This window comes from Chrysochloris asiatica, unplaced genomic scaffold (assembly GCF_000296735.1).
Source record: "Chrysochloris asiatica unplaced genomic scaffold, ChrAsi1.0 scaffold00062, whole genome shotgun sequence".
In the NCBI taxonomy this organism is placed as follows: domain Eukaryota; kingdom Metazoa; phylum Chordata; class Mammalia; order Afrosoricida; family Chrysochloridae; genus Chrysochloris; species Chrysochloris asiatica.
Genome location: NW_006408580.1, coordinates 638972 through 649356, shown reverse-complemented (window position 1 = coordinate 649356; position 10385 = coordinate 638972). Strand labels below are relative to the sequence as shown.

At 40.7% G+C, this 10385-nt stretch overlaps 1 pseudogene; it reads right to left on the bottom strand.

The window, feature by feature from the left end:
• Positions 1-3883: 3883 nt before the first annotated feature.
• LOC102833278 overlaps positions 3884-10385 on the bottom strand; it is a 171045-nt pseudogene continuing 164543 nt past the window's right edge.

The window sequence follows — 10385 nt, the reverse complement described above, 5'->3', positions numbered from 1 at the left end:
TTCCCAATGGTGATGCGTGTGTTTACCAATCCAAGCGTGCATTTCCACTGAGTCACAGTTTTGGGGGGGGCCTAAGTTGGTTGGGACCCAACAACTGCCCCAATGTCTCCTAGGGGAGCGACCTGTTTGTTCCCGTAGTAACAGTCCATCTGTCTCCATTGTGTCGTGTTTTTCCTGTAGGTCTTCCATTTCAGATGTATCTTTTGTTAATGACCTAACCTTTTCTTCTTTTTTTATAGGACTGTCTAACTTTTCTACTTCACTCGGTGTTAGTTTAGGTAGGTCATGTTTTTCTAAAAATGTATCCATTTCTTCGAGATTTTAAATTTTATTGGAGTACAACTCTTCATAGCATTCTGTTAATATTCTTTTTTATTTTTGTTGGTTCTGTTGTGACTTCACTCATAATTTCTTATGCATGTTATTTGCTTCTTCTCCCTCTTTTCTTTTGTTAGATTTAACAATGATTTGTTGAATGAATGCTTATCTTCGTATCTTTCATGATGTTAGAGAAGTTTCCTTCCAGCAGAACTTCAACTACCTTTTCTGTACTTTTCTTTGTCACTTCCTGTTCTGAAATTCCAATCACCAGTAGGATATTCTTCTTCATGTTGTCCCACATGAATCTTAGGCTTTCTTCAAATTTTTTATTCTTTTTTCTGATTTTTCTTCTAGCTTACTAGTATTGAGACATTTATGTTTAAACTCATGAATTCTGGCTTCCATTGACTCAGATCTACTCTTTGCCCTTTCGGTGTAGTGTCCATTTTTGATATCTTAGTATTAATATTCTGGATTTCTGTTTATAGGTTTTGTATTGTCTGTAATCTTTTATCTATTTTGTTTGATTTTACCTGTAGTGTGTTTCTGGATTCTTCCTTGTTTTTCCTGACCTTGCTGTTAATTGTTTGGAGGTACCTAAATATCATTCTAATGACTTCTTTTTCAGGTAGCTTCAGTACCTTTTTTTCCTCAAAAATATTTTCTAGCTCTGCCTCTTGGTCATTTGTTTGAGCTACTCTGTCTTGTTTCTTCATGTGAATAGAAATAGTCTGTGGCATACTGTGATGTAAATATCTTTATATCTAAAATCGTTTATCTTTTGTTCAAACAGAAGAATAGTGACTTTCTAGAGTGGGTATAAAATGTTTGGGCCACAGTCTTTTGCTCTCAATAATCTGTAGATTTTTTTTTTTTTTTTCTAATGTTGCTTCCATTATTGCAAATGAAAATTCTGGTGCCATAGTGACCTTTTTCCATTGTAAATAACATGTTGTTTCTGTGTGGAAGTACTCTAGATTTTATTTTTTAAATTCAATGCCATATCAAATTTGGACATTAATTTTGTTCCTCTGAGGTCAAGGATTGGGGCATATCTATGGGGAAGGATCAAAGAGTTAAGGTCCAATGTTGTTGTTATGTGCCATCAAGTCAGTTCCAACTCATTTGCACAGAACAAAACACTGCCAGGTCCTGCACTGTCCTCACAAATTTTCTTACGTATTAGCCCATTATTGCTACCACTGTAGCAATCCATTTCATTGGGGATCTTCCTGTTTTTCACTGACCCTCCACTTTACCAAGCATGAGATTGTCCTCCAGGAATTAGTTCCTCCTGATGACATGTCCAAAGTATGAGAGATGAAGTCTCGCCACTCTGACCTCCAAGTAACACACTGGCTGTACTTCTTCCAACACAGATTTATTTGTTCTTCTGTCACTCCATGGTACTTTTAATATTCTTCATCAACACCATAATTCAAGTGCATTGACTCTTCTCCAGTCTTACTGATTCATATCCAACATTCTCATACATATGAGGTGAGTGAAAATACTATGGCTTGATTATCTCTGATCTTGAACACTGTAAAGAGGTGGGATTTAAAAATGCAGTCTTCATATGGGAGTAGTGAGTGATGATTTGGGGGAGTACCTGAATGAAAATAATTGGAGACATAATTGATGATTGGGACTGCTGTAGAAATTCTTGAAATTTTATAAAGTTGGTGATACAAGTATCTGAAGTCATTGATGCAGTCCATGAAAGTTATTGATCGGGGCTCTGAAGTGATAAATGATAAATTGCAAGCCTAGGATCATCAAGGCTTGCAAGTACTTGAGAATCAGTGTTGCTATGAGTCAGAATCGACTCAATGGCACTTAATAGCAACAACATAGTTCTTGTTGGTTGGTGCCTATGGATATCAGTTGGAGAGCTATGAGTTGCCACGTGATGAACTGGAAGGTCTATTATTGAGTGTTTTGTAAGGGTAACTGATTCTATATATGGGCTACTAGTTATGGGGTTCTATAAGGTCAGGTTTGGCCACTAAGGGGTCAATATTTGAACCCTTAAGCAGATCAATAGTAGGTTTCCTATTGATGATGCATTTTTGTGATGTATGTGGTGATTATTTGAGGAACCAGTGGAAGGAAGCAAGTTGATGGCACTATTTGGGCCACTGTTTTGGTCAAGCAGTGAGGGTTAATGATTTAGGATCCTATGCAGACCTCCTGGCTTTCCCAGATGGGAATTGGCAGAGTGAGTGAGCGTAACTTTTGATTTTAGCAGAAGAGAGTGGGCTTCATAAGCTGTTCAAGATACACACTGAATTATACAGAAGCTCAGTTGATGCACATGTGACATGGCCACTTCAGTCTGAATGCTTTGAAGACATCAGGAAACAGAAATACTCTTTACTGTAACTTTACCATGTATAGAGTACCATATGTCATACTAGTTAAGGAATGCATTTTGGAGCCAAGCATACCTGAGTTTGAATCTCTGTCCTTCCCTCTAGACTAAGTGAACTTGGATAAAATTTCTTAACATTTCTGACCAGTTCTAGCTGATGGAGAATGGCAATAATAACAATAGTAGTAATACCTAGTTTACAGGATGAATGTGAAAATTAAATCACCTAATAAAATGTGTTGCACCTTGTAAAAATAACAATATTAATGGAATGTATTCTAGTTATCAAGTAAGCAGTTTAGAAGCATTTCATTTCATTTCTAACAGCACTACGAAATGGGCGGTTTCATCTTTAATTTTAAGATAAAGAAATTCAGAAGTCTCCAGGTTCTCACAGCTAGAATATAAAACTAGAATTCAAATTCTCATTTTATTGTACATTAAATAACATTACTTTTCCCATATTTCATGCTAATCCTCAATGTTAGTTTGTTTTCTGTTTTTCATGGTTGGTTTTGGTCAAACTTTTTATTTAGTATTCTGTAGTTGTTTAACACACACTTAAATGGCCTTAATGGGGGAAGGGGAGGCTCTTGCAGAATCCCAAGGAAATGTCAGAAAGGCAATATATGGCCAGCATTACCCTTTTATTTTGGGTTTACTGGGTGAATAGCACTTTCCTTTCTTAAGCATCTATCTCAGGTTTTGCACATGAGAACATTGAGATTTCAGTTTGAAGATACCCTGAAATCTTAAGAGTAGCAAACCCAACCACCCTTCTAATATCTAGCTTGTTTATATAGGCAGAATGATCCATCTCTCCATTTTAGATGGCCAGATGTTTGTGAAACATCTTAGTATTGCTTGCCCCATTTACTGGGAAAAATCAAATAGGAAGTGGCCTTCAGGGACACTTAAGAAAATTACAACACTAGTACACAAGTCAAGTCTTACACATTTAACATTTGCTTATTGAAAGCAATGTCATAAAATCAAATAAAATTAAACAGGTTTTACTTTACTTTTTCCTCACAAAAAACGTAAAAATTATGGAGGAGCATGTAACAGGAAAACTTTTTAAAGTAACACAATTTTTCCTTTTAAGAGTCCTTGGGTAGTTATGACAGAATAGGTTCCATTTTTTGTTAGTTTCTTTGAACAGGGATTTTGGTCCAAAGTTGTTTGTTTTTAGTATCTTCTTCTGCCTCCCCCTCTATCAGATCAGCTTCCTCCACGGCCACCACAGCTTGGTGCGCCACAGCTTGAACTGCTGTCGGAATCACGTGAAGGAGTGTATCCCCTTTCCATAGAAGGGGGAAGCCCTCTTTCTTGCCTGCCAACCCGATCACAACCACTTGAGTAGAGATCACTTCGGCTGCTTGTGTAACTGTCACGACTTCCACCATATCTGTCTTGTGAGCTGCTTTAATCATCATAGCGACTGCTTCCACCCTAAGATGGCAGTGGCCCTCGTGTAGGTGGAGCACTATGTGAGTTACCATAGCTCTCATAGGAATCTCTGCAGGAGCCTCCACTTGGATGGCTGAATAGTCACTATAGCCTCTGGATGGATAGTCATCACGTGAACTGGAATGACCGTAATCATGATAGGTATAATCTCTTGGTGGTGGTGCATAATCTCTTGAATTTAGGTAATCTGTGCTTGGATAGCTGTCTTTAGTGGAATAGCCATCATCTCTTGGTGACAGGTACACATCTCTACCAGAGGGCAAGGGTTCCCTTCTTGGTGGTCCTCCATAACTATCTTTTCCAGGTGATACAGGGGCTCTGCCTCCCATTATACTGCTACTGTGAACTGGTCCTGAAGGAGCTGATCTTTTAGGAGGAGGGCCACTACACTTCATGGTGGTGGTCTTCTTTTTACTGGAAGTGGTCCCCTGGAAGAACTCATGTTAAAATTCATGCAATAGCCACCATCATCCATGTGTCCCCCACATGGAAGGGGTCCTGGCTCTTCCACTGCCTCCTCTTCCACCTCTAAGGCTTCTTGGTGGGCCTCTGCTTCTTGGAGGTGGTGGTGGGGTCCACGCCTGCCACCTTCAAATGTTGGTTTAGTGGCTTGTTCCACCTTGATAGCTTTCCCATCCAAAGACTGTCCATTCATATCTCTGGCTGCATCTTTGGCATCTGCAGGGCTTTCAAAGGTGACAAAAGCAAATCCTCTTGATTTGTTGATTTCATGGTCTTTCATCGAGAATATTTTGACAATTCATCCATATTTGCCAAATACTGCTTCCAGGGATTTCTCGTTGGTTTCTGTATTGAGCCCTCCAATGAAGAGCTTTCCGGGCCATGAGCTTCCACCATTTTTCCCCAGCAGTGAATGTTCACAAAGTGGCCACAGTTTCCAGATCCTACTTGGCTCGCCACGAGGTGATTGTTGCGGCTCAGCACGAGGGCTGACTGCCAAGTCAGAGAAAAGAAGGAGGAAGCCGCTAGCACTACTGCGTAATGAGCTCAATGTTAGTTTCACTGAATTCTCTTCCACAATTTAGCACAGTGAGCTGCCCTTTAGTGCCCCCCATAAAGTGTTTATGGGGTGAATTTGGAATGACTAACCATGTGGATACTGTCTTTCCAGGGTTTCTCGGTGCCTCTGCAGAATCCCTGGGCCCGTTTCCTTAGTGGAAACTGCAGGATCTTCCTTCTGACCACAACCCATCTCACCTCAGTAGTTCTGATTGGATCCACAGGTGCCTGCCTAGCTTCAGGTTCCTGAGAAGAGTAAAGCTGTTGACAAGAGAACCCGAGGACTGAGGCCCAGTGTGACCATGCCTGCTAATAGGAACTCTCCCCAGTGGTCCTCGGCCCTGGCTGAGAAGGAACATGGCAGCTTGTATGAGGTGAGGCAGAGAGGACTCTAGAACCAGGAATACATTCACTGGGGAGATACACCTGGCCCTTTATCAGAGCTTTAGGGCAGGGGCAGGTGGGTCACAGGAAGCATCAGATTCTAGACTTATCCCCAAGACAGATCACAATCATCCTGCTGAGACTGAGCAAGCAGGGCTGATGTTACCACATTTGAGCCCTGTACGTTTATTTGGATCCACATTTAGCACCATGAAAGCAGCATGAAGAAATCAAATAACACAAATCTTCCGTAAAAGACCTGTTTAAAGTGTTAAAGAGCAAAACTGTCACTTTGAAAACTTACATGTGCCTGACCCGAGTCATGTGAAAGCTGGACAATGAATAAGGAAGACAGAAGAAAAATTGATGTATTTGAATTATGGTGTTAAAGAAGTACCATGGACTTTCAGAAGAACAAACAAACCCGTGTTGGAAGTACATCCAGAAGGCTCCTTAGAAGTCAGGATGGCGAGACTTTGTCTCTCATACTTCAGGTATATTGTCAAGATGACCAGTCCCTGGAGAAAGATATCATACTTGGTAAAGTGGAGGGTTGGCAAAAAAGAGGAAGACCCCCAGGGATATGGATTGGCTCAAGTGTAACAAAGATAGCAGGGTTGGAGCAGGACTGGGCAGTTTTTCATTCTGCTGTTCATAGAGTTGCTACGAGTCAGAACTGACTCAACAACACTTAACAACACCAAACAACGAATCTTGAATATACCATAGACTACCAGAAGAATGAACAAATCTGTTTGGGAAGAAGTACAACCAGAATGCTTCTTAGAAGCCAGGATAGCAAGACTTCATCTCTCATACTTCAGACATGATATCAGGAGGGACCAGTCCCTATAGAAGGGCATCATGCTTGGTAAAGTGGATGGTCAGTGAAAAAGAGGAAGACCATACATGAGCTGGATTGATACAGTGGCTACAACAATGGATTCAAGCATAGGAATGATTGTGAAAATGGTGCAGAACCGGGCAGTGTTTTTTTCTGTTGTACATAGGGTTATTAAGAGTCAGAACCCACTCAACAACCGCAACAAGTTTGGGTGAAGGAACCCTGATGGCACAACAGCTAGGCACTCAGCTGATAACTGAAAGATTGGCAGTTCAAACCCACCCAGCGGTTCCATGAAAGACCTAGCAACCTGCTCCCACAAAGGTTACAAACTATTGTATGGAGTAGTTTTACTCTGTCACATGACAGGCTGATGTTATGAACAGAAAACGGACTCAATAGCACCTAACAACAACAAAGTTTTACTGTGATTTATTTACATAGCAATAATGGAAAAGGTCATTGATTTTAAAATACAGTGTTGTTGTTATTGTTCAGTGCTAACAAGTCAGTTATGACTCATAGTGACCGTGTAAAGGCTTTCCAATGCTGTAAATCTTTCTGGGAGCAGAAAGCCTCATCTTTCTCCTATGGAGCGGCTCGTAGGCTCAAACTGCCAACCAATGCTTATATGAAAATGTGTATGTGGCCAAATCACCAACAACCACAAGAGTTGCACAAGCATACTGATCTACGGAGGAAAAAGCAGAAGGAAGTAAATAACAATCGATGAAACCGAGAATAGGAAAATGCTAAAACCGTCAGCAGGGATGGAAGGCCAATTTTGAACTCAGTAGCTAAAACTGAGAGAAGTTTTGCTCAGTTCAGTAATGAGTTTAAGGTCTCAAGATTTATTATGTTAGAAGGTCAAGACTATTCTCATGCCCAATGATTCGCTAGAATGACTCACAGAACTCAGCAAAGCTGTTATATTAGTGGCTATGACTTATTATAGTAAAAAACAACAACAACAACAACAAAACCCCACTAAAATCAGTAATGAGAAACTGGGGCAAGATGGCAGAGTAAGCAGTCTCACTGAGCAAACCTTCTGTAACAAAGCTATGGGAGACCGAATGAAACAGATACAGATGGTGATTCTGAACCCTGAACATCAGAGGAGATGATATAGAGTTGGACTGAGTGCCAACTGGAAGAGGAAGCTGAACAGGAGCAGTGAGAGGGAAGAAAAACAGGAGGAACATGGGCTGGTGTGGCACGGACTGACCATCTTGAGCTTTTGTGAGCTGGTGTGGCTCTGTAGGATAAGCACTGGACTGAAAGGTCAGTTTGAACTGCAAGGTTGGCGGATACCCTATACAGGGTTGCTGTGAGTCAGAACCAACTCGGTGGTACTTAATAACAACAACAACATTGATACAGTGGCCTGTAGGCACAGGACATGACTGGAGATTGGTAGCAAGGAGGTGCAATTCTTCCTTGTTCTTGTGCCCTCCTAGCCAGTACCTATCCTCACCAACCCAGTGGCCAGTGGCACCCCCTCCTGTGCACCCTCTGTCTGCTCTGCCTGGGGTCAGGTGGCTGGCATAGCACCCCTTCTTCTGGAGGTGCCTGAACTCACCCAGCACTACACGATAGAAACAGTAAACAAAGAACAAATGTGCTCAAATTTCCAGTCTCTTGCCCCCTTCAAGAGACAGGTTGTGAGTGCCTGAGGCTACACCAATATACAATCATCGAATAAATATAAATATTATAGCACAGTGTTTCAGAGAAAACAGAAAATTTCAGCTTACACAAAGAAACAAGAGAGTGCTACAAACAAGTGGTCAAAATACAGAGTCAGAAAATATGACACCAGAAATGTGATATTGGAACTACCTGATAGGGAATTGAAAAGAATGCTAATTAGGCAACTTCAACAGATTGTGGAAACGATTGAAAAAACTATAGATGAAATCAAGAATAACATAGACAAAATTGGAAATTTTCAGAAAATAAACTGATGAAACAATTTAAAAAATGGGAACCATACAAAAACAGCAATTAGAAAGCCAGATTACCACTCAGACGTCAGAAATAGATAATACACTGAAAGGGCATAGAAACATAATTAAATTAATGGGAAGCTGAATTACTGATCTTGAAGAAAAATCTTTCAGTATTCATCTCCTACCAGAACAATCAGAAAGAACAACAAAAAACTTCAAAGAAAGTCTAAATTTATATGGGACACTATCAAGATGATTACTTTATATATGACAGGAGTTCCAGAACAGGAAGAGACAAAAAATAAAAATAAGAAACATAGAGAAAATATTCCAAGAGTTGTTGTACGAAAAGTTCCCTAACATCATGAAAGATGAGAACTGTAGCGAACTCTAAATAGGATAGACCCCTAAAGAAAAACACCAAGACATATTATAAAATGTATTTAAAAGCCAAAGACAAGGAAAGAATCACCTAAAAAGGAGAACTAATAAGACTAAGCTCTGATTTCTCAGCAGAAACTATGCAGGCTGAGATAATGGAATGACATAAATAAAACTCTGAAAGACTAGATTGCCAGCCAAGAATCCTATATCGAGCAAAACTGTCCATCAAATATGATGGCAAAATTCTGTCATTTTCAGAAAACATAACTTAAAAGAATTTGTAAAAGCCAGACTAACCTTACAAAAAAATACTAAAGAGAGTTCTTTGGACAGAAAACCAACAGCAGCATGTTCATTACATTGGGAGCAGGCCACACTCCCAAGGAAACGCTCTTTCAATTGGTTAGCTATTCATAGCCAATCATCCTAGATTTAACTATGCCTGCCTCATAGCCAATCATTATAGAGTTAACTATCACCTGACAAACAACTGAATCCTGGCCCAACCAATAACCTTAACTAGCAGAAAAACTATAAAGTAAAAAGAAGGAATAATATAGTCACAGAATTTCCAAATGAAGAGGAAATAAAATAGATTTCAATAAAAATAAACCTAACTGTAACCCTGAAAATTAGACCAAGCCTTAGCCCTAACCCTAGCCCAACCCTTACACATAACACTAACCCTAGTCCTAACCATAACCCAAACAATAAATGAAGTCCCCGGTGTGGCGATGTAGGATAAGCACTCGACTTCAAACCACAAGGTTGGCAGCTCAAATCCACCAGCTGCTCCTTGGAAACCCTGTACAGGGTCTCTGTGAGTCAACATTGACTGGATGACACATAACAATAACAAAAACAGGCCTAGTCTCAACCTAGCCATAATTCCAACCCTACTCCTCACTTCTTACTCCTTGTTGTTAAGTGCCATCGAGTTGGTTCTGACTCATAGCAACCCTGTATAGGGTTTCCAAGTAGCAGCTGGTGGATTTGAACTGCCTACGTTTTTACTCCTACCCCCTACAAAAAAATAAAATCAGTAAAGGAAAAAAGGTGCATAGATTAGGAGAGACCAGGTGCAAGCTTCCCGTTGTCCTCTACCAGTGGAGTAATAGGACCTAAAAAAGCCCATACCCACTGCCATTGAGTAGATTCCCACTCATAATGACCCTGTATAGGGTTTCTGAGACTGTAATTCTTTATAGGAGCAGATAGCCTTATCTTTCTCCTATGGAGCAGCTTGGGAGTTTGAACCACTGACCTTGCAGTTTACCATCCAATGCCTAACCCACGGTGCCACCAGGGTTCCTAGTGGAGTTATAAATTGTTAGATGCCGTCAAGTCCGTTCCGACTCCTTGTGACAACAGAACAATACTGCCTGGTCCTGTGCCATCTTCACAAATGTCATGTTGTTGTTGTTGTTGTTGTTGTTGTCAGGTGCCATCGAGTCGGAACCAACTCATAGCGACCCCATGCACAGCAGAACGAAACGATGTCCGATCCTGGGCCAACCCCACCACCACTGCCACACTTAACGCCATCAACAATGCCACCTGGCTGATCCATCTCGTTGGGGGTCCTCCTCTTTTTCTCTGACCCTCCATCTTACCCAGCATGACATCCTTCTCCAGC